Source organism: Hevea brasiliensis, chromosome 13 (genome assembly GCF_030052815.1).
Source record: "Hevea brasiliensis isolate MT/VB/25A 57/8 chromosome 13, ASM3005281v1, whole genome shotgun sequence".
In the NCBI taxonomy this organism is placed as follows: Eukaryota; Viridiplantae; Streptophyta; class Magnoliopsida; order Malpighiales; family Euphorbiaceae; genus Hevea; species Hevea brasiliensis.
Genome location: NC_079505.1, coordinates 58,137,065 through 58,160,440, shown reverse-complemented (window position 1 = coordinate 58,160,440; position 23,376 = coordinate 58,137,065). Strand labels below are relative to the sequence as shown.

Sequence of the window (23,376 nt, the reverse complement as noted above, 5' to 3'; positions counted from 1 at the left end):
ATTTAATAGACTAAAAAAAATTATAGTAATATCCAAATAAAATATTCGACTCGATAATTAAGCAAAATAAGTTCGATCAATATCTTGAAACTAAGAAGTATGCAAAATATCAATTTGATAAACAAAACACCATAAATTATTCAAATATACTTAAACTATCAAATATGGAAAAAAAAATTCAATTTAAATCTTAACTAGCAAGTCTTCAAAAATCTTGAAGCTCCAAAAAAATCATTTGCAGTTGGCAATTGATTTTTTTTTAGTAGCAAAACAAAATTAAAGCATTAATTCCACATATTCTAAAAATAAGTAAAAAAAAAGGCTAAAATTTTTATTAGTAGTAAACAATTATATTAGAAGGACTATGTGGATGGATCACTGGTTCAACCAATGGGTCATAAAAATACTAATGAAATATATATATATATATATATATATATAAAGCATTAAAATAACAAAACAACCTAAATTAAACTATAGTTAAGTTAAAAAAAAAAAAATCAAAGTTCAATTCAAATATCAACATCCAAAATAGCAGTACAAGTAAAATTAATTTAAATACTTGAAGTCTCATAGTAGTGCACCATGTTAATATTCTCTGGGATCTCCATACATAATTCACATCCATGAATTAAAAATTATATCAATGGTAGAGTCCAAATATTTAATGGCTTCTTTTCCACACACAAAAAAAAGTAAGAATTCATTAAAAAAATTCACTCATAGTTTATTATCCATTTTCAAATGTAAAATCATAATTAACTTTATTAAACAACCCAATCAAAAACTTATACTGAATCACCACAAGTTCTAGTATATTATTTGTAAAACCTTACATATTTAAACAAGCAATCACTATTAACTACAAAATAACCAGTAAAAGCCAACCTTGACATTCAATCCAAATATTCCAAATTCACCTCCAATAGTAGATCATCAATATAAAGTAATCAAAATTCTAATGTTAATATGTCCTTTTGTTCACACCAATGTGTGCGTGTGCATATGTATAAACAAATCTGTGAATGAAACAAAACTTTAATGAAACTTATTCAACCCAAAAAATTATGCTTGTATAAAAATATTCATATCAATAAATTTCAACACAAACCATTACTTCCAAATACAAGAGCTACACAACATCAAGCAACACTCACAGCATCAAGCATACGAACATCAAACAGATACAAGAGCTACATAGTAATGAGAAAACCTTAGACATGTGTAACACAAACAGAAACAAGGCATCCATAGGATTGAATTTGAAATGCAAATAAATAACAAAAATATCTTTATTGAAATGCAACATAGTCAGTGATTTCCTCCATAGGTGGAATTGAAATGAAAATAAGTAAGAAAAATAAACTAAAGTATCATTTAATAGAATTATTTATAGGTGGAATTGAAATGAAAATAAGTAAGAAAAATAAACTAAAGTATCATTTAATAGAATTGTCGACACCATATTTTGGCCGATCCCCAAAATTAATAAAACTTTGAAGCCGATCTCTGGTACTAAGTCTCCTCTGGACAGTTAATTACATTTCCGATCCTTCCTTGATAGGTAGTCATTATTCCGATCTCTCCTTAAAAGGAAGTGAATCAACGCTAAGTCCTTACATTCGTCAAAGCTCCGCCGATCTCTCAAAACATTTACCGAACTCTCAAACCCGCTGTCGAATTTCCTGACTGCGAGTATATTCCTGATCTCTGTTGATAAAATGAACTGGCAATAGATCTTTTCCTACCTGTTTTATTACCGACCTCCTTTCCAAAAGTTTAAGAGCTAAAGTTTTGGTTCGATTTAATGAGGATTCCGATCTTAAGTGTTCGAGTTAAATTTTCAATCAAGTTCCGATCTCATGCTTAAAGTGCTTTCCGATCTCTCATACTTAGATTAATAATCACATTTAGTTTTTGTTTTGCTGTGCTCATACAATCAAATACTCAGACAAACAATGGTTTGAAATTTTCCGATCACAATCATTCATTGAACAAAGAGGCATTTCATTTCATATCATAATCTGTACAAGTTATTCGGCTGGGGGATCACCCCCAGCCTGATCTACATTTGGATCACTCTCCCTCTCTCCCTCACCTTCGGCTTCCTCCTCACTATCTTCGCCGTCGCCCTCGGGAGCCAGGTCATCCATCCAGGAGAAGTCCTCTTCAGGGTAGCGCTTTTGGAGTTCGGCCAAGAGATCCTTATGAGCATTCACATAGGCTCCGGCTATTCCTGACACCATCTCTTCATCTTTTTCCTTAAGCTCTTTGCCTTTCTCTGTAAGCTCCTTATCCTTCGCGTTAAGCTCCTCTATAAGTTGAGCGACCTGAGCGGCTTCGTTGGACTGAAGTGCACGGACTTCTCGAGAGCCGTTCTCTTTCGGCCAGTCACGAGACTTCTCGGCGGTGGTCTTCATGGTACTTCGCCCGTCCCTCGACTTGAGATATGTAATCCCGGCGGATGAGAGTTGGGATCGAAGGAAGCCAATTCGATTTTTCTTCCCGACCTCCTTACCCACGTTGAATCTTTTCCCAACCATGGTCCGGTTCACCAGACACTCCACATTCAAGCTCATGGTTCGAGTAAAGATATCATCAAGACCATTCCGGGATAGCCTGTCCCGATACTCTTGAAAGAAGATGGTAGATCCCAGGACTTTGGCAAAATCGGGGTTCTCCCTAACAGTCCGGTTATTCTTCAAGCGATCAAGATTCGAGCGCCACGAGAAGAGGTCCTCCCGTAAGATTGAGAAGGCTCCTTTCCGTGCTTGGAATAATCGAGAGAGGCGGGGCTGCTCTTCCGATCTAGGAGGAGATCCGACGGCTTCAGTGGTCGCGACCCAAGGTTGAGGCGGGTCTCTTTGTATCTCCCGTGTTCGTGATCGGTGTTTGAAGTCGTTCAACGCTTCATCTCTTTTATCTTCCGAGATCTCTCTTTCTTTCTTTCGCTTCCTAGAACCTTCACCACCCGCCATACCGCATGTAAAAGAGGTTAGTGAGATCGCTAAGGTCCCGAATCGAGATATAGAAAATACCAATGCCGAGGTCGAGAGCGGAAGTTCGCGATCTCACGGTGATCGCTGCATGGTCCAATGGTGCGATTCGGCCACCGCATTTGGACAGAATATTTTAGAGTGGCAGCGACTTTTCAGCTCCATCACTATTAAGCTTTCCTCTTGACTCGTGGTAATGTGCTTGAGCGGGGCCCTGTACCACCAATACGAGGAAAGTCCTCAAAGCGGATCTTTACTCCTCGTAATGAAGAACCTGGTTCTTCCAATTCTTAAGGGATGAGGGCGATCGGAAAAGAGTCCGCAATGAGGCTTTGCTGAAAGAACCAGTGTTCGTCATCCTTTCGCGAGTTAGTGCATGCAGCTGGCGAACACCTTAGCCGAGGTCTGATTCCCTTAGCTCGGCATAGACCTCGGAAAGCTACCAAGATCCGCCACGAGTTGGGGTGGATTTGAACAATGGATGCTCGGTGAAGTTTTAGGACCTCCTTATAGAAATCGAGAGGGAATCTCGGACCGCTTTTAAGCGTTCCTCGTACACCATAACCATGTCATCCTCTTCAAAAGAATGATCGACACGAAGATCGCCATGGCACTTGATCACCATATGAATCGGGACAAATATTGTATTCTTGAACAAACGATTGCGGATCGGATTCTCGAAGAACCGACTAAGCTCGTCTATAGGAAGGGTCTCTCCTTGAAGTAGGTGCAAGCCTTGATAGTATGACCCGCCCCGACTCGGCAGAGACCCTAGGGGGTTTAGGTTGCGTGCTTGGCCCGACTACCTCTTCTTCATCGGAAGACCATGAGAACTGAATGGAAGGAGGGCTCGCCGCTCTCTGACCTTCGGCACCGCTCATTTTCAAAAGAAACAAAGAACTTAAACTAAAAAGAGGATCAAAGCCCTTACCGGAGTCTGATCGGCGTCGGAAGAACTTGAGAAAGCGAGAGAACTTCAAAGTTGTGAGCAGGGGATTGAAAATGGAATGAGAGAACAACTGGCTAACCCTCCCACCCCTATTTATACTAGTCCGAGCATTTAATGCTCGCGAGGTTCTAGGCAGCGCATCGATTGGTGGGACTCGATAGTCGTTTCGACACTTCTCTCAAATATCCGAATGTTCAGAGATCGGTTAATTGGAGATCGGCATAATAAGTTAAATATTTTGAATAAAGGATCAGTTAAGTGTCATTCAAGTAAAGAACCAGATCGGATAACCACATTAGAGATCGGAAAATAATCAATGCAAAAATAATAAGATGATAACCGACAAAATAAAGTCTTTATTTTCAAAAGTTCGGATTACATCATTTGGGCGATCTCTAGGGATCGGATTACACTAACATTGGATCACATCATTTCGTGATCTCTAGAGATCGATTGCATTGAAAATAAAATACATCATTTGGGCGATCTCTAGGATCGGACTACAATAAAGGTCTAACTACATCATTTGAGCAATCTCTAGAGATCTGATTACATTTCGTGATTACATCATTTGGGCGATCTCTAGAGACAGCTGGAACATCCTATCAAAAAGGACTATGTCAAAGCCTAGTCTTGTGGTGAATCAAAAGATGTGTTTGACCAGAGACCAGTGTTGGCATCGGATAGGTGTGCACTGGATGGGGTGACTATGAGTCCCATGAAGATGAGAGACATCGCCACCGATGTTACCACTCGAAACCGACCAGCCGGAACACCCAATGTGGAGGAAAACGCCGGAACACCCAATGCGATGAGAAGCCGAATGAACTCAGTTGAGCGACTCGAGATCGGTACAACCAAAGTCCGCAATACAGATCGGTCAAATCCAGTCCTCTCACCATCATCAGTAAAGGTCATTCGATCACCGGGATCGTGAATTTTCAGTCGGTAAGTAAAGAAGTTCATCGGACAAAGATCAAAGCCACGATTATAGCCGAACTTCCACCGAGCAATAGAACAGAAAGTAAGAGAAGAAGAGAGGAAAGTCGATGAAGAAAATGTCTCCGTCGACAAGGGTATATATAGGGGAAATGGGCATTTAATGTCGAAGGAAACGGCGGGCGCTTGAGAATCGGGATGTAATTAATGCTTTGACCGGACCCAGGCTGATTAAGGGATAATAGAGATCGGAAGATAGGAGATCAGCATGAGAGATCGGAATGGGAGCGTGTCGAGAAGATCGAGAAGGGGGAGGGATCGGAAGACAAAAAGAATAAGACAAATTCCAATAACCGTCGTCAGAATCAGAGCCGAGGTAGTTAAGGTGTTGCAGACGAGATCTCCATCGCACGCCTAAGAATCGCCCGCAATGCTGACAGGTGCCAGGGTATGTCATGACAGTCCTGTACATCCCAATCTCCACCGTTGATCCCACTTGTAAGGACAAACCCGGAACCCTTAGATCAAGAGAGAAGACGACAATACCGGCGTCTTTCGCTCTTAACCCTCGGATCGTTCCGGACAAGGAAATTTGGGACCGTCAGATGGAAAGAAGAAAAGGACAAATATTATGAAGAGTGATCTCAACCATTCATTTTGATTCTCTTTAATTCCTGAACCTCCGATCATGTCCTTCGAAATCTTGACCCTCCATCTCCCTCAAAATAAATCCTGACCCTTCACGAAGAGCATCCGATTCCTATAAATACCTGCATGAAAAACTGTTCAAAGGGGACGAAAAATAGACAAGAGGTTGTTATTATAGTAGAGGAACTCTGAAAGTTCATTTAGTTTGTTACTCTGCTATTTAGAAGTATCGATCAAAAAGACTTTTGAAACTAGTTTTCTGAAGTGTTTTCTTGAAAAGATTCTGAATACTGGAACTCTACATTTCCAGCTTGTTCATTATCTGGTCATACTCTCACTTTCTGCCTTTTATTATCTCTGCTTTCGCTGTCCAAGCTCAATATCATTCGTTTCTTTTGATCTGATTGCATTTTAACTAAGTACTCTCCAGTTCACGAAGAACACCGCTCTCAGGCTAATCGGTCCACTGTCTTATCCCTGTTTGCCACCCCATAACTATTTTAGCAGATCCGGTTCCTCACAGGTAAGAGTCCATATTGCTGTTTACGTTATTTTCCACACTTTCTTTGTTCTTTATACATCCGTAACTTTCTTCAAGGTTATTTTGTACAAGAGAACCCAAGAGAAATGTTATTGTAAGAGTTCATGCTACTGCTTTATTAAGTATCTACATTTATTTTCCGCATTTTCCTTGTTCTTCTTACGTCTACTATTTTCTTCAAGATCACTTCTGCATAAGCAATCCCCAAAGAAAGTCGCTCTCAAATCATCTTTTAGTGATCAGTTCATTTTATTGATCTTCATCTTTTTTGAAAGCAAGTTTTCTAACTCCTAGTAGTATGTAAATGGTTGGGTAAACGTAGGTAACTGCAACTTAGGGGTCTCTTTTAAAAGAGAGAACGTGAACAACACGTCAGGAAGATAGCCAAACTATTAGGCCGACGTAAACAGCAATTCGACAAAGATGTCATAAAGTGGAATAAGACCAAAGTAAACGAAACAGAGTAGATCGGTCATTAATAGATATTGGTAAAATGAACGCAGGGAAGGTCGGTAAATCAAGTCTAGTTTTCCCTATCTAGTCAAAAGGTATCGAGAAGCCTTATCCCCAGCATCTTAGAACGCCAGAATCCTTAGCTTTAGGTTCTTATGTCATGTAGTTGAAATTAAAAATCCGGGAGATCGGAGAAATCCCTTCCAGGCTCTTGTTAATCTGAAAGAGATTTTAAGAGAGTTCTTGTCCAGTCTCAATCCAAAATTTTAATAAACGTAAAAAGAGATCGGAGGAGAGTTCTTATCCGGTCTCCCTTCAGAATTTTAATAAACATTAAATAGGGATCGGAGGAGAGTTCTTATCCGGTCTCAACTCAAAACATTAATAAATAACTCTAAAGGAGATCGGAGGAGGATTCTTATCCGGTCTCCCCTCAAAATTTTAATAAATAACTTAAAAGAGATCGGAGGAGGGTTCTTATCCGGTCTCCCCTCAAAATTTTAATAAATAACTTAAAAGAGATCGGAGGAGGGTTCTTATCCGGTCTCCCCCCCAAAATTTTAATAAATAACTTAAAAGAGATCGGAAGAGGGTTCTTATCCGGTCTCCCCTCAAAATTTTAATAAACAACTTAAAAGAGATCGGAGGAGAGTTCTTATCCGATTCTCACACCCGTTCACTAAGGTTGTCTCATTTACTTATGTATCTGGGTGATCCAAATTTAGTGAAAAATCAAATATTCCTTCTACCAAAAGGATTAACATTGCCGTCTAAGCCCTCCTAACTAATTTATAAAGGACGCAGAATTAAATCTACTTACCCTTATTAAGGGACAGTGGTTTCATTTTTAATTTAACTTCTCAAATGGTTTTCTTTAGTTTCAGAATTATTTATAACAATCTATCTATTAACTCTTTATATAAAATGTTTATATCTACTATTATTATATTGCTACTTGATAATTTTGAAATATCAATACACTCCTACAAGTCAACTGATCTGCAGGGCTTACTACATTGTGATGGGAAAAAAAAAGAAAGTACTTAAAAGCAAATCACAAATCTAGGTCCACCCCTTTCTTTAACAATAATGCCAATAGTTTATCGAACTTTTCTCCTTGATTGGTTAGCTAATTTGTCACATCATTCAATTGATTCCTTAGTTCATTCACCTCTTTCTCGGACTTACTCAATTTTTCTTATATGGCTGAAAGTTCTTTATGAAGCTTTTGGGTTGCCAATTCAGTTGATGAATTTCGTTTGCTGGGAGGTTTAGGACTATGCCCAAGCCCTTTTATGTATCCACATCCATGGCCAAGGACCTTAAGAACTATTTCTTTTGTTGTCTTTTTAACTCCTTCATTATCATACTGATTTCTCTTCTACACCTTTAAATTCTATCATAAAAATAATATGAAATGTGAAATCATATCCCATTTACATCAAAAATACGCAAACACACATATATGAAATTGCCTAATTTTCTTCAACTGTTAGAGATGACCATCCTTTACATTCAGAAGAGTGAGTTAGTTTATATAGTTCTATCATATCACAAGATTCTCCATTCAACTCTTTTTGAGACTTACATTGAAAAACATATAAAGGAGTTAAATAAAATGTAAAATAATAAGGAATGCAACTTTGATAAATATAATTTTCATTTATTGCAAAAGAAAATACTCATAATTTCCTGACGACGAATAGTAAATGGTTTTCTACCAGAAATATGAAGGGCTTTAACCTTCTTTCTATTGGGTGCATTAATTTCACATTTTTTCTACAATGGAAAAAATAATTAATAGTGGTAGAAAAATCATACAAAAATAAATATTTAATATACAATTATACCTGATACTCGGGTGATGCAAAATAATCACAGAATTGTTCCCAATCACTTTGATTTGGATAATTTGTTAGCTTATTCCTCTTAGCTTCCTCCAAAGAGTCAAAATTTTTAAACTTTTCATATAATCTAAAGCACTCTTGTCGACGACTACTTTTAAGCCTAATCAATCACACAGGCTTTTACCTCTAGATCATCCAAATCCACATCCAAAGACACCTATATGTATCATTGAATTGAAAATTATAAAAATAAAAATAAAAGGCTAAATATATTATAGATCTTTTATTTTACTAAATGAAGTTTACAAGGAAATTATAAAAAAAATATTAAAACAAAAAAAATGATGCTAAAAAAATTTGTGATTTCACTTTCATTTAAGTGGGAAAGACTTTGTTTCAATTGACTAACTTGATCTTTATTTTTAACTTTATCAATATCACTCCATTTCTCTGGAACAGGAAGGATATCTCAAGCTACTATTCCAATTTGGCTAGCGAATTTTGTTGACTCCTCCCCATTATTTGGATGCCCAATTTCAAGATTCATAGTGATCTTCATTCTAGTGCCTATTGTTGCAATTGTCTTCATAAGACCTTTTGTACACCCCACGCCCGTCTATAGTATAGCCGAGCAAGGCGTGCTATACGGCGTGCCGGAGCACCTAGTCTGTAATCAACTCATTTTCTAAACTCAATTTGATTTTAAGAAGTCTTTTATGTAATATTCATATCATGCTGATACTATTTTCATACTTTAATAAAATCAGTATTTCAAAAATGGTAATAAAAATTTGGCGCGGTACCGTCTGTATTTTAGACAAAATATACTTCTAAACCTATTAAAAATAGTTCAGTATGATAATCTCAATCATCCAACTAATTTTTCAGTCTCACAATTTTATAATTTCCAAATACAGTCCATCAAATTTTACATTCATCAAAACACTATCCATAGGAGTTTAATATATACAAATTATTACAAACTTTAAAGTTTTATGAGATCTATACATATTGCATGAGAAAATGTCAAAATACAACTGATAGTCACTACACAAGATCCTAAGTCCTACCATGATGTAGTGTAGTGCAGATGACTCTGGACTCCTATGTAGATCTGATGTCTCACCCGGTCGTAGGTCTGCTGGGCTACCCAGCTGTGTCTCCAATACCTACGCATTACAAAAGCAACGCGCTAATTAATTTTGCTTAGTGGTGCCAAATATAAAGAAGTATACATTAAAATAAAGTAAATGAATTGTTTATGAATTTATGACATCGATATTCTTTGCTGTTGCTGTTTATATTTTTATTTGCTAACATTTCAATTTTTGCTAATATTGGTAGTGCTATATGTTAGAAGACTGGATTTAGCTATTTGAATTTAATAGTGCTTCAATTAACTGCCCGTGTAGCCTATATACTGACCAGACTGGATAAACGGATATATTGGCACTAGGTACCTAGTACCTCGAGCCGTCACACCATTGGTCACAAATTGTCTCATGGTGTGCAAACAGTGTAGCTAAAAAGCCATATAGTCAATCTGGCGATAAGCCAAGTATAATAATACAATACGTATAGCCGTAGGCTATTAAAGTCACAGTGCGGCATAACATGCTGTAAAAATACAGTATGGCATAAAGCCATTTATAGAACAGCTGTTAGAATCCTATTGGCATGCCAACCTATCCAAACTAGTCAACTAGGCAAACTATGACACATTATAAATTAATTGTTTAATTCTTCAATTTCTAGAATTTACTAGCTATTATGTAATTTCATAAGTCAATGCATATGTTGACCTTTTTAGGTAATATAAATAAGTTGTTTCTAGCATCAACATATCACAATTTACAATTCAATATGCTGTCAATATAATGTAATTTACCCTTTTCACAAGTTGGCATCCATTGCCAAATTACCTCAAGTATCACTTTATGTAATTGCCTAATTTTCAGTTTTAGTGTGCTAGATTGGTCTAGCTTAATGTCCTATTTCTCTTGGTTTTTAGCTTCTGGTCAAAGAAACAAAATTGTAGCTCTATGTCTTATTGAACTCTTGGAAAAATTTTAGGTCATTCTGAGTTGTATAGACCAAGATATGGTCAATTTACTAAAGCTGGACAGATTGCACCTTTAGTGCAAAATTTGGTCAATTTTAGGTCACTTTTAGTTCTGGCAGTTTTGGTACCTGAACTTGTGTAAGCTATTTGACTTGGCTTTGGCCATTTTTGGGCTTTGGTTTCTTCATAAGAATTGTAGCGCTATGTCTAAACTATTCATGGTAAAAATTTCAGGTCAATTGGACCTATTTTGAGTGAGTTATTGTCATCCTAATTACTACTATTCATATGGTGAAAAATCTGGGTTTGCAAGGTTGCCATTCCGGATTTTGTCATTTTTAAGGTTAGTTTCTAGGTAGAATTTTGGCAACATTTCTACATGAAAGTTGGCCTATTTGGTGTCTAGTTTCACCCCCCCATTGGCCTCATACCAATTGGGTTCACAGTTTTACACTTATGACCTAATTTAGGTATTGCAAACACACACAACCTGCATTTGACAATTACACTTCCAATTTTGACAATCCTCCTCCTCTCAATACTTCAATATTCAATCTTGGCACTTCTATATATATTGTACACAATTGCAGCAAGCATTTCGGGTAGAACACTCAAGTGCTCAATGCACATAATACACCATTAAAGTTCAACATTTACTTCAACCCAAATTCAATGTACATCAACACTTATATTACACATACACTTCCATGGCAATTACACAAACTGCCCACCATTTAACACCATCATATTTAATTAATAAATTTCATAAAATCACACACAAATTCATGATATTTAAGGCTACCCAACATGGCAGTTTACTAAAGTATCAAAGTCCCACTTTTAAACCCTTAATTCAAGCACTAACATATACATACTTGGACATTAACCTACTACAACTTCCATTTGAGTTAATCAACCTTAATTCTCATCCATTAGAGGTAAGAAAAACTCAATTACAATAAACCTTAATGGCTGCTGAAAATGGACAAGTTCATATCTCAATATTTCCTTCCTTTCTCTTTACTAAATTACTCACCTCAACCTAAACACAAGGTTTACTAAAGCAAGGGAGAGGATTTGGACACTTACCACTTTTGGAACTTATTAAAACTTTACCAAATCTTATTTTTCTTGGTGCTAATATGTTCCCCAAGGTGAGTAGGCAAGTTTTAATGAAGGATCCAAGTGGAAATGATGGCTTGATGATGGAGAGAGGAAGCTTCATGCATGGGCAGCCATGGAGGTTTTGGTTGGGATATTCATTTTGGCAAGATGAAGTTTGATGAAGAAGAAGATGATAATGAGTGGATTCTGCTGTCCCAAGGTCCCATATGCCTCCCTAATTAGGATTTAGTGGAGCACTAAACTCATTTTTAATGTTTAAGTATTCAAAGTTTTCTAATTTGCACATTTATCTCAATTCTTTCACTATTTACATAATGCATCTCATTTTAATTTTTCATGGCATTTTCAAAGTGTAATATCATTTATTTCTAATGGACATTGAGGTCAAAAGGCAACTCTTGGTGTCAAATGACCAAAATACCCTTCTTCGGGTTGTATTCCCAATTTTTCGATAACACCGATTTTTGTCTATTTCTCAATTTTTCATTTTTTTTATACTAATTTATTAATTTTTATTTGATATTTCTAGTATCAATTACATTTCAATAAACCTTTAATTATGTCCTGAAATATAATTCCGAGGGTTCCCCGCGGTCCTGGGGTTAGTAAAGGCCTTCCCGGTGCAATCAACCATCGCTGCGGTGCCGGCTCGTTTAACTTAGTTTCATTTTCTTTCTTTTATTTTTCTTTATTTTTTCTTGTATTTTTTTTATTTATTTCATTATTATATGTCTGTTCACTATCACCAAAGTGTAGTTCCAGACATCCTGACTTGCCTGGACTGATATTAGGCCACTAGAGTAACAGAACATACAGAATACGTACAGTGGAGATGTTACAACTCTTCCCCTCTAAATAAAAATTTCGTCCTCGATATTTACCTGATGTGAAGAGCTGAGGGAACTGTTGCCTCATTGTTTCCTCACTCTCCCATGTTGGCTCTTCCGTGTTGTGGTGCCTCCATAGGATTTTCACTAGTGGAATTGTCTTGTTTCTGAGCTCTTTTACCTCTCGTGTCAAGATTTTAATTGGTTCTTCTTCATATGTCAGGTCAGGTTGTACAATAATTTCTTCTACTGAGATGACATATGAAGGATCTGACCTGTATCTTCTGAGCATCGAGACATGGAACACATTATGTATCTTGTCCAGCTCAGGTGGTAAGGCTAATCTGTAGGCTACTGGTCCCACACGTTCAATAACTTCATATGGGCCAATAAACCTAGGGCTTAATTTTCCCTTTTTCCCAAATCTCAGCACTTTCTTCCGCGGTGATACTTTAAGAAATACCTTCTCGCTAACTTTATACTCAATGTCCTTTCTTTTCAAGTTAGCATAAGATTTCTGTCGGTCCGAGGCAACTTTCAAATTAGCCTTTATCAGTTTCACCTTTTCCTCTGTCTGTTTTACCAGGTCTGGCCCACTAGCTTATCTTCACCCAATTCAGTCCAACATACAGGTGTTCTGTATTTTCTCCCATACAGTGCTTCATAGGGTGCCATTTGTATGCTAGCTTGATAGCTATTGTTGTATGCAAATTCTGATAGTGAAAGGTATCTGTCCCAGCTTCCCTCAAACACAATAACACAACTTCTTAGCATATCCTAGAGGACTTATCACATATGTTCGGTTATTATTATCATTATCAGTTCAATTTATTGTTTGCAATAACTCAATGAGTTTCAGAATTTACCTGGATTATTCTTTCTGACTATCCATCCGTCTGAGGATGAAAAGTCATACTAAAATGGAGTTGTGTGCCCAAGGATTCTTGTAATTTCTTCCAAAATCTAGATGTAAACCTCGGGTCTCTATCAAATATAATGGAAAGAGGAATTCCATGTAGTCTAATTATTTCTGTAACACCCTGAACCTTCGAGTTATGAATAGTAGCATTTTTGGTCTGTGACTAGTACTATTTAAAGACACCTTGAGGACCAAAAATAAATAGAAAATTAATTGACATAGACACAATAAAAATTCAAGTAACCCAAAAATATAAGGATCCACCGGGTATATTGAAAAAGAGGGATTATGAACCGATGAGGGGTATTTTGGTCAATTCACCTCAATAGTTGACTTTTGACCAAAATGTTAATTAATTTAAGTGAAATTAATGAATTGAATTATGGAATAATTTTTTTAGGAAAAGAATTCAAGTATAAAGTGAAAGGAAAATAAAAGAAACAAAAATCTAGAATTTTAGGTCCATTTTGACCCAATTAAAATTTTAGAACCAATGGGCTTTGGACAACTCAATAAAAATTAATTAAATAAATAAATAATTGGGATAAGTATAAAAGGAAGCCATCTTCCTCTCTCCCTCATTTAGTTGCCCCCCACACACCTCCTCTCCCTCTCTTTTCTTTCTTCTCTCTTCATTCTTCCACTTACAACCTCTCTCAACCATTGATTTTCCCCACTTTTTCTCCATGGGTTTTCTATCTAATTGGTAGAAAATATCAAATTTATCTTTCATTGAGAGATTAGAAGCTAAGAGAATAAAAGAATTAAAAGAAATTGAAGATTAGAAGTGGTCACTTAAGGTAAGTTTCTTTTCATGTTAGATTAGTTGTATAAGCCTTGAATGAAGTTAACTTATGTTGAAATTTCATGAGAAATTGAAAGGAAACATGCATGGAACCTAAACTAGGGTTTTGGCCAACTTAGGGAAAATTAGAGTTTTGATGTATTTTAGTTAAATTGATGATAAATATAAGTTAAATTGAGGTAGTGTGCATGAATGGGAGTAGTAAGATTTCATGGGATTGCATAAATTAAATTATGGAAGATTAGGGTTCATGGGAAAATTAGGTTTTGGTGCTAGAGAGTGAAATTTGTATGTGTAGTGTTAAATTATGGTCATTTGAGGTTTATTTAGTTTGCATTGACATTGGGTTGATGAATGGAGATAATGAAATAGTAGGATTAGGGAAATTGCAAACTTTGATATTTAAAAATTGTAGGTTTTGTGCTAGGAAGTGCCATTGATGTGTTAATGCTAAATTATAGTCATTTTGAGTGAATTAAATGTGACTTGAGATTGGTTAGTAGAAGTAATTGAAGAAATGAAAATTTTAACTTAGGACAGAATTTTGCACACTGAATTCGGTGTGTTTGGAAGCCCATAACTTGAGCTACACAACTCCAATTGGTGTAAAACCAATTGGAAATGAAACTTGATACATAGGGCTAGAATTTTCGTGAAGATACCCTACCCTGAAAATGACCTTAAGCTATCCGAAATAAGCCTTGAACTTAGAGACAAAATTCTAGAACCTACAGAATTTGACTATATGAACAGTAAATTTTGCATGGCCATAACTCTCTCTAGAAAACTCCGATTTAGGCAATTCTTGAACCGATGGAAACATAAGACATATTAGAACATTTCATATGAAGAACTTGAGGCCAAATTATGGACTTAATCCAATCAAATTGTTGAGAAAATTTGAATCACCGAATCTACAGAATTGCAGATTTATCATATGAATAGTAAAATTCGCATGGCCATAACTCTCACTAGAAAACTCTGATTTAGGCGATTCTTAAACCGATAGAAACCTAAGACATAGTAGAATATTTCATATGAAGAACATTATACCAAATTATGGACTTAACTTGACCAATTTGCCGAACAAAATTAGATTGATAAATCTGCCAAAACTAAATCTGTAGCATAAATAGTGACGTGAACAGTAATCATGTTTTAGGCATAATTTGAGCTACACACTTCCAAATTAGGCGATTCAAAAAGGAAAATAAAGTTAAGACCTAGATGAACAATTTTCATGAAGAACACCTACCAAATTCTGATCGAAACTAGGTAAAAATTGGGTTCAAAGATTGGGGCACCAAGTTGTCCAAAACCAAAAGTTTCTAAAATTTGCAAAGCTAACTTGGGATGCATTAGACATGCATGTAATGAGTTTTTGGAAGCAATTGAGATTGGTATTGAGGTATTTTATTTGTGTATTTTCAATAGAAAAAGAATTTGGAACAGACAAGGAGAAGTAGGTAACAAGGAAGGAGAATTATTGAAGGTTTGTGCACAACTAACCTTTTCTTCGTTTTTAAACTTGTAAATTGCTTGGAATGTGTTAAATTGAATGAGTTTGCTTTGAACAAGTTTACTTTGACTGAAATATAGTTTTTCTCTTGCATTTAAGAAATTTGGGTGTTGCCACCTTTATATGGATATTATGATGAATTGAAATGTGTTTATTGGTTTATAAATGTGATTGTTGAGTGGGAAATTTTTGGAAATTGTTTTGAAACTACAGTTAGCATGACAGTCCCTTTCGGAACTCCCCAGTAGTAACAGCTACTTGGGGTTGATAATTGATATTGATTATGTCTCCCATAAATAACGGTTAGTGGGGTAAGACTACATGAGTACTCATTAGCTAGCTAGCCCTTCCGTCATTAATAACGGTTAGTGAGGTTGAGATTGCTTTGTCGTGGTGTACAACACAGCACTGATCGTGAAATTTTGTGTCATGGCCTGAACTATGTATTAATGTGGCAATATTAATGCTTTGTGAATTGTGATTTATGAAGTGTGATTTCTCTTTTGAAATGTTATTCCAATAAATGGCTCTTATAGACTTAGAACTATTATGAAGTTTTCATGCTTAAGAAAAATTTTATTTATTATGCTTTGACAAATTGTGTTTGACCTTAAGTTTTAAAGTTATTAGTTGTGCACCACTGAGTGATATACTCTGCGATAGCTTCTTTATGCTGTCGTAGGTAAGGGAAAGGAGAAGGCTGCGAAGTGAGAGACTTGGAAGCAGCATTTTGGTATTGATTGTGGGTATTTATGTTAGGTATACCCTTGTGATTCCTTTGGATATATTTTGTACCTATATGTATGGATGTACAGACATTGAGCAGTTTGTATTAAAAAGTACTGCATTACTAAGTATTTTGTGTTTGTAACTATTTGTATTTTATTTTGAGACTTATAAAAATATAACTTTTGTAATATTTAGTCTATCATTATTTCCAATGAATGTTTATATGAAATTTTAACTATTCTCATGCAGTTTTCCGCAAAAGAATTAATAAGATAAAAATGTATGATTTGTTTTAAAATCCTTTGTAACATAACTAATGGGTTATCGGTAGATGAAGTTCGATAATTCATTAGGTATGCTACGGGAACATGTCATGCCTTACCAGGGATAAGGTGTGACAATTTCACTGATGTACAATTATGCTAGCTTTTTCAGTGAGTAGTCAGTTTTGACTGGCAGAAAATGTGCTGATTTGGTCAACCTATCCACAATCACCCATACTGCATCGTGCTTCTTCTGAGTGAGAGATAGACCACTGACAAAGTCTATAGTGACTCGGTCCCATTTCCATTCAGGTATGTTTATGGGCTGTAACAAACCTGATAGAACTTGATGTTCTGTTTTGACTTGCTGACATGTCAAATATCTAGTTACATAGTCAGCTATGTCCTTCTTCATACCCGGCCACCAGTATCGAAGTTTCAGGTCATGGTACATTTTTGTGCTTCCTAGGTGCATAGCATACACACTGTTATGTGCTTCTTTTAGAATACTGGTTTTTAACTCTTTATCATCTGGTACACACACTCTTTCTTTATAGTACAGGCACCCATTTTATTTTACTTCATATTCAGTTTCCTTCTCCTCAGTGATTTTGCCCATAACAACTATTAATTTCTCATCTGTCTTCTGCCCATCCTGTATCTGTTGTAACAGATTCGGCTTCACTTACAGCTCAGCCAAAATAACTCCGTCATGAGTTAAGGGTAGTTGGACATTCAGAGATCTTAATGCTATAATAGATTTTCTGCTTAAGGCATCAACGACTACATTTACCTTCCCAGGGTGGTAGTCAATCACACAATCATAATCTTTCAGGAATTCAATCCATCGCCTCTGTCTCAAATTAAGTTCCTTCTGGGTTGGCAGATACTTTAGACTCTTATGGTCTGTGTATATGTAGCATTTTTCTCCATACAAGTAATGCCTCCATATCTTCAATGCAAAGATAATTGCTGCTAAGTCCAAATCATGAGTAGCGTAATTCTTTTCATGTGACCTTAACTGCCTGGAAGCATATGTGACCACTTTCCCTTCTTACATGAGTACACATCCTAACCCATAATGTGAGGCATCACTGTAGACTATAAAGTCTTTTCCTGACACTGGTTGTGTTAACACTGGTGTCTCTATCAACATAGCCTTCAGCCTGTCAAAACTGGCTTGACACTTGTCATTCCAGTCAAATTTCATATTCTTGTGTTGTAATTTGGTCATTGGAGCAGCTATCAGGGAAAATCCCTTTACAAATCTTCTATAATATCTAGCTAACCCCAAGAAACTTCTGATCTCAGTTGTATTTCTGGGAGGCTTCCATTCCATCACTGCTTCAATCTTCTGGGGATCCATTCTAATCCCTTCAGCTGATACTACATGTCTAAGGAATGCAATCTCATTCAACCAGAACTCACACTTGGACAATTTAGTATACAGTTTCTTCTCTTTTAGAGTCTGTAGAACAATTCTCAAATGCTCATCATGTTCTGCTTTATCCTTGGAATGCACCAGGATGTCATCAATGAAGACCACTACGAATCGATCTAAGTATGGATGGAAGATACGGTTCATAAGGTCCATGAATGCTGCTGGAGCGTTTGTTAACCCAAATGGCATCACCAGGAATTCATAATGCCCATACCGGGTTCTAAATGCAGTCTTAGGCACATCTGCATCCTCAACTCTTAGCTAATGATACCCTGATATGAGATCAATCTTAGAAAACACATCGGCTCCCTTCAACTGATCAAACAGATCGTCAATTCTAGGCAACGGATACTTGTTCTTCACTGTTACTCTGTTAATTGCTGGTAGTCAACACATAACCTCAGTGTCCCATCTTTCTTCTTTACAAACAGTACCGGAGCTCCCCACAGCGACACACTGAGGCGTATGAACCCCTTGTCTAGTAATTCTTACAGCTGGATTTTTAACTCTTTCAATTTAGTAGGTGCCATCCTATACGGAGCAATTGAAATCAGAGCTGTACCCGCATAATCTCAATAGTAAATTCAACTTTCCTTTCTGGTGGCAAACTAGGTAATTCCTCAGGAAATACCTCAGAGAAATCTCTTACTGTGGGTATATCAGACAAGTTAAGTTTACCCTGCCTAGTGTCAACCACGTGTGCCAGATAAGCTTCACACCCTTTTCTCAACCATCTCTTTTCAACTGTAACTGAGATGACATTAGACAAGAAATCTGTCCTTTCACCCATAACTGTTATTTCTTCATTCTCAGCAGTTTTCAGAGAGATTCTCTTCAATTTATAATCTACTATTGCCTGATGATGGGATAACCAGTCCATTCCCAAAATCACATCAAACTCATGGAAAGGTAGTTCGATTAAGTCTGCTGAAAACTCTTTCTCTTGAATCTTCAATGGACAGCCCTTATACACCTTGTTTACTACCACACTGTGGCCTAGCGGATTTGTGACCAGGATGTCTTGGTCACTTTCCTCTACTGGTATTCCCTTTTCTACGGGTAGCTTGACACAAATATATGAATGAGTAGATTCAGGATCCACTAATGCATGCACAAAAGTATTATAGAGGAGGAATGTACCCTTGATGACATCTGGAGCATCCTGTTCCTCCTGTGCCCTTATAGTATAGGTTCTAGCTGGTTTTCTGCCTTTTGCTCTCCCCACAGACTCTGATATAGGTTTCTGTGAAGTACTAGCTGCCTCAGCCTTACCCGACTTTCTACCCCTTGGAGCTGGAGGGGCAGGCCTATCAGTTGATACCGGAGTGGATGTAGCATTTTTGCGAGGACAATCTCGGATTAGGTGGTCTGTAGACCCACACCGTAAACAAGCACCTATCATCCTCCAACATTCACCCTTATGCCATTTTTGGCAATGTGGGCAAGCAATAGTTACTGTTGGGGCTGGTCCCCTGAACCCTATCCCTGGAGAGCTAGCCACTGTAGGTGTGGACTGGCCTCTCTTCGGTGAAAACTGAGATTTGGGCTTCTGTGACTGACCCTGACTTGGTGCTTTACTGAAATTCTGAGTAGGCGAAACTCTGAGTAAGCGAACCTCTGAATTTCTTACTAAGGGCAGAAGATGTACTGGTCTGACCCTGACCTCTTTTCTGCTGTTTGTCCCTTTTGTTTTGCTCATTTATTCTAACTCTTTCAACCTTCAATGCGGCTTCCACTAACTTGGCAAACTCTGTAATCCTCAAGGCTGTAATCATTACTTTAATGTTATCATTGAGTCCTTCCTCAAATCTCTTGCATCTCTAGCCTCATTAGGGACAATTTTCCGCCCATAGTGGCTTAGTCTGACAAATTCTCTTTCATATTCAGTCACTGTCAGCTGTCTCTGGTGTAGGGTAATAAATTCCCTTCTCCTCTTTTTCATGTATACACTGCCCACATACTTCTTTCTGAACTCATTGAGAAAGAAATCCCATGTTATTTGTTTTGGTGGCACCTCACTAGTTACTGTATCCCACCATTGGTATGCAGCATCTTACAATAGTGATACAACAGCTTCCAAATTCTGCTCTAGAGTACAATGAAGTTGTTTCAAGACTCTTCCAGTTCTGTCTAATCAGTTTTCAGCTGTGACAGAATCATCTTCCCTTTTGCCCAGAAAATCCACTGCTCTAAACTTTCTAAGTTTCTTCATATGAGATTTTTGATGTGGAGGTGGTGGTGGTGGCATAACTCCTGCCATTTGTCTAAAGAACTCAGCCATTTGCTGAAATGTGGCTGGTGCATCTGGTACTAGTGGAGCAGGTTCTCTCCTGTCTCTTGGTTTAGTCATAGATGGAGCATGACTCTCCACCTCCTCATCGACCGCTCTCTGCGATGTGAAGTCCATATTCTGATCAACATAACAAATCAAAAGATCTATATTAGAGTCATCTTAACACTTACAATGCAATGCATGATATGCAATCTATCTAGGTTCAGAAACGCCTAAACCGTGCTCTGATACCACTAAATGTAACACCCCACGCCCGTCTACAATATAGCCGAGCAAGGCGTGCTGCACGGCGTGCCGGAGTATCTAGTCTGTAATCAACTCATTTCCTGAACTCAATTTGATTTTAAGAAGTCTTTTATATAATATTCATATCATTCTGATACTATTTTCATACTTTAATAAAATCAGTGTTTCAAAAATTGTAATAAAAATCCGGTGTATTGCCGTCTGTATTTCAGACAAAATGTACTTCTAAACTTATTAAAAATAGTTCAATATGATAATCTCAATCATCCAACTAATTTTTCAGTCTTAAAATTTCATAATTTCCAAATACAGTCCATCATATTTTACATTCATCAAAACACTATCCATAGGAGTTTAATATATACAAATTATTACAAACTTTAAAGTTTTATGATATCTATACATATTATATAACAAAATGTCAAAATACAAATATAGTCATTACACAAGATCCTAAGTTCTACCATGTATGCAGTGTAGTGCAGATGACTCTGGACTCCTATGCAGATCTGATGTCTCACCTAGTCGTAAGTCTGCTGGGCTCCCCAACTGTGTCTCCAATACCTAAGCGTTGCAAAAGCAACGCACTAAGCAATTTTGCTTAGTGGTGCCAAATATAAAGAAATATAAACTAAAATAAAGTAAATGAATTGTTTATGAATTTATGACATCGATATTCTTTGCAGTTGCTGTTTATATTTTTATTTGCTAAAATTTCAATTTTTGCTAATTTTAGTGGTGCTGTATGTCAGAAGATTGTACTTAGCTATTTGGGTTTAATAGTGCTTAAATTAACTACCCGTGTAGCCTATATACTGACCAGACTGGATAAATGGATATATTGGCACTAGGTACCTAGTACCTCAGGCCGTCACACCATCAGTCACAAAGTGTCTCTCAGTGTGCAAACAGTGTGGCTAAAAAGCCATATAGCCAATCTGGCGATAAGCCAAATATAATAACACAATACGTATAGCCATAGGCTATTAAAGTCACAGTGCGGCATAACATGCCGTAAAAACACAGTATGGCATAAAGCCATTTACAGAATAGCTGTCAGAATCCTATTGGCATGCCAACCTATCCAAACTAGTCAACTAGGCAAACTAGGACACATTATAAATTAATTGTTTAATTCTTCAATTTCTAGAGTTTAATAGCTATTATGTAATTTCATAAGTCAATGCATATGTTGACCTTTTTAAGTAATATAGATAAGTTGTTTCTAGCATCAACATATCACAATTTACAATTCAATATACTGTCAATATAATGCAATTTGCCTTTTTCACAAGTTGGCATTCATTGCCAAATTACCTCAAGTATTATTTTATGTAATTGTCAAATTTTCAGTTTTAGTATGCTAGATTAGTCTAGCTTAATGTCCTATTTTTCTTGGTTTTTAGCTTCTAGTCAAAGAAGCAAAATCGTAGCTCTATGTCTTATTGAACTCTTGGCAAAATTTCAGGTCATTCTGAGTTGTATAGAGCAAGATATGGTCAATTTACTAAAGCTGGACAGATTGCACCTTTAGTGAAAAATTTGGTCAATTTTAAGTCACTTTTAGTTCTGGCAGTTTTGGTACCCGAAATTGTGCAAGCTAATTGACTTGGTTCTGGCCATTTCTGGGCCATAGTGTCTTCATAATAATTGTAGCTCTATGTATAAGCTATCCATGGTAAAAATTTCAAGTCAATTAGACCTGTTTTGAGTGATTTATGGTCATCCTAATGACTACTGTTCATATGGTCAAAAATCTGGGTTTGCAAGGTTGCCATTCCAGATTTGGTCATTTTTAAAGTCAGTTTCTAGGTAGAATTTTGACAATATTTCTACATGGAAGTTGGCCTATTTGGTGTCTAGTTTCACCCCCCATTGGCCTCATACCAATTGGGTTCATAGTTTTGCACTTATGACCTAATTTAGGTGCTGCCAACACACACAACCAGCATTTGACAAATTACACTTTCAATTTTGACAATCCTCCTCCTCTCAATACTTCAATATTCAATCATGGCACTTCTATATATATTGTACACAATTTCAGCAAGCATTTTGGGCAGAACACTCAAGTGCTCAATGCATACAATACACCATTAAAGTTTAACATTTATTTCAATCCAAATTCAATGTACATCAACACTTATATTACACATACACTTCCATAGCAATTACACAAACTGCCCACCATTCAACACCATCATATTTCATTAATAAATTTCATAAACTCACACACAAATTCATGATATTTAAGGCTGCCCAACATGGCAATTTACTAAAGCATCAAAGTCTCACTTTTAAACCCTTAATTCAAGCACTAACATACACATACTTGGACATTAACCTACTACAACTTCCATTTGAGTTAATCAACCTTAATTCTCATCCATTATAGGTAAGAAAAACTCAAATACAACAAACCTTAATGGCTGTCAAAAATGGACAAGTTCATATCTCAATATTTCATTCATTTCTCTTCACCAAATTACTCACCTCAACCTAAACACAAGGTTTACTAAAGCAAGGGAAAGAATTTGGACACTTACCACTTTTGGAGCTTGTTAAAACTTCACCAAATCTTGTTTTTCTTATTTCTAATATCTTCCTCAAGGTGAGTAGGCAAGTTTTAATGAAGGATCCAAGTAGAAATGATGGCTTGATGATGGAGAGAGGAAGCTTAATGCATGGGCGGCCATGGAGGTTTTGGTTGGGATATTCATTTCGGCAAGATGAAGTTTGATGAAGAAGAAGATGATAACGAGTGGATTTTTCTG

At 36.6% G+C, this 23,376-nt stretch overlaps 1 protein-coding gene across 12 annotated transcripts in view; it reads right to left on the bottom strand.

Annotated features, from left to right (window-relative positions):
- Positions 1-9,244: 9,244 nt before the first annotated feature.
- LOC110672097 (uncharacterized) overlaps positions 9,245-23,376 on the bottom strand; it is a 30,446-nt gene continuing 16,314 nt past the window's right edge. For all 12 annotated transcript variants that reach the window (XR_009142537.1, XR_009142538.1, XR_009142539.1 and 9 more), the window contains one exon: positions 9,245-9,542. The gene's annotated coding sequence lies outside the window, so the exon portion shown is untranslated. The remainder of the gene's footprint in view (positions 9,543-23,376) is intronic.